At 31.1% G+C, this 2,437-nt stretch overlaps 1 long non-coding RNA gene across 1 annotated transcript; it reads right to left on the bottom strand.

Moving 5' to 3' along the window:
* On the bottom strand, positions 1–1,231 carry LOC108948223 (uncharacterized). Its single transcript, XR_001972892.3, has 2 exons — positions 1,114–1,231; positions 1–166 (listed from the first exon to the last, which is right to left on the bottom strand). It is a non-coding gene; the product is annotated as an uncharacterized lncRNA (long non-coding RNA).
* Between the last annotated feature and the right edge of the window lie 1,206 nt (positions 1,232–2,437).

The following is a 2,437-nucleotide window of genomic DNA, read 5'->3' as shown; positions in this document are numbered from 1 at the left end:
ATCAAATCGACTAAATATTAACATAATATGCTTCAAATAATACATTTATTTGCAAAACAAAGTTGTACAATTACATTCTTGAGCCTGCTTCTATGAGAATGAGAAAGACAAAAGCAATCAGCTTATTAATGTTCATGTTGGTGGTCCAGCGATGAAAAAATTGATCCTACAATTCGATAAAATCTGAAGTTTAACAACTATAGTTGCCAACACATACCTTCATCTTGGTATTTATTGAAAGAAAAGAAAACCAAGTATTAGAATCAAAATATAGCATAAAGCTAAATCTAGAATGATTAATGCAAAGCAAATGAGAGAAATGGATAGAATGATTAATGCAAAGCAAATGAGAGAAAAAGACCCATAAAATCTCTATTTGGATGTCTTATTCATCACACTTAGTTCTTTTTTTCTCTAATTGTTATATATACATAATTGAAAAATCATCAAAACAACAACTCAATACAAAAAGAACATATTGTTCTTGCTTACTGCTGCAATAACACGATCATCAAAGAACAAGAACAAAAGAAACTCAATAACATAAGCGGGACAATAATCAAGAAGAGGGCAAAAAACAGTTCAAATGGAAAATTTAGAAGAATCCTAAAAATTAGGCATAAAGAAAGCAAATTCAGAATATAACACCCAATAATAAAAGACCAATTAGCAACATTATCCATCATTATAACTTTATTATCCATTAACAAGCCAAAGAATTTGGGCAAAAGCAGTTCAGAACAGAAAATTTAGAAGACCCCTGAAGAATTAAAGCAAGAGAAAGCAAATTCAGTAATTGAACATTCAAGGATAAAGAATACTGAATTTGCTGTATAATTGAGGGGTATTCAAGGATAAAGAATACTTCAGGGGTATTCTACCAATCAATATGGAATTTTACGTGGGAAAACAGAAGTGGAGAGCTACATAATTGAGTAACAAGGGAAGAAAAAATTTGATGTAGCCACAAATAAAGCCGCAACAGTAAATTAGTTCACATAAAAACTATTAGGTAGTAATTTAAAAGTTGCCAAGCCCGCTACAGTCCATTAACGCAGGTACACAAATCTAAATATAAAGAAGAAGATAAAACACGAAGAGCAGAGTACTCACCTTTCAGCCACCGAACGTAAAGATAGCACAGAAGCCCAGCTACAGAAAAACAAAGAGGAAAACCGAAGTAAAACATGGGGTATTAGAAAAATTGGCATCCTATAACAAAAATTGACAATTTTTTAGCCTTATATTAGGTTTGACAAAGATAACCCCAAACAATTGGCATTATATAGCCAAATTCTAAAAAAACTACTCTCTTATATATTCTCTAAAAAAAAAATTACTCGCTTATTTTGGCTTCCCTCCCGCCTTCTCTTCTTGTATTTCTTCTTCTCTCTCTTCTCTTTCGGTCTCATAGTTTAGCAAAAATTCTTCCAAATTATGCAAAAAAATCAGAGAAAATCATAAGCTTAAGAGAGAAAAAATACATTTCAACTTTGTTTTTCTTCTCTTTTTTTTTGGTTGGATTGAACGAATGAGTGTGATTGAAATTGGTTGAAAATACCTAAACGAGGCTATATACAAAATTTGAGCTAGATTAGAAGTGATTTAGATTTCAAGTAAAAAAAAATCAGACCTAAAAATTCAACTGCGATATGTGTATATCACGATGTATATCGTGTACATCAGTATACACACACAAGTTTTTTAGGACGTCTGTATATATCACTTTGTATATCGTGTATACAACATAGTATTTTTATGGATGCCTATGTATATCACATTGTATATCCTATATATAACACAAATTTTCATGGATATACACACATACACATGATATACATGAGATATCATTGATGTACATAGAGATATACACGGGATACACATGTGGAGTCGTCTTGAACTTGAGTTTTCAATATGAAATGTGTTATACAAAGAAAGAAAATAAAATTTTAATATAATTTTTTGATATACACATTACTATTATGTTATACATTGTGAAATACAAATAATATAATTATTAATGTGTTATATATATTTGGGTATACAGATAAAAACTAAAAAAATAATTAAAAAATATTTGGAAGTATTTTCGGATACTATTGAAGGAAATGGAACCTAATTTCTAGGATGATGGTTGCTATGAGAGAAGAGAGACAGCAACAACAACAATAACCACCCAGTAAAATCCCACTAATGGGGTCTGGGGAGGGTAGTGTGTACGCAAGCCTTACCCCTACCCCAAAGGAGTAGAGAGGCTGTTTCCGAAAGACCCTCGGCTCACGAAAAAAATAAAAAGACAAAAGGACAAAAATGAGACAATATTAGTATCACAACAATAATCATAGGATAAATAGAAATACCATGAAATCCAGAAGAAGGATGCAAAGCAAAGGGAGACAATATTAGTAAATATTAGTATCACCACAACAATCATAAG

This window comes from Nicotiana tomentosiformis, chromosome 9 (genome assembly GCF_000390325.3).
Source record: "Nicotiana tomentosiformis chromosome 9, ASM39032v3, whole genome shotgun sequence".
In the NCBI taxonomy this organism is placed as follows: Eukaryota; Viridiplantae; Streptophyta; class Magnoliopsida; order Solanales; family Solanaceae; genus Nicotiana; species Nicotiana tomentosiformis.
This window is presented reverse-complemented; position numbering and strand designations above follow the sequence as displayed.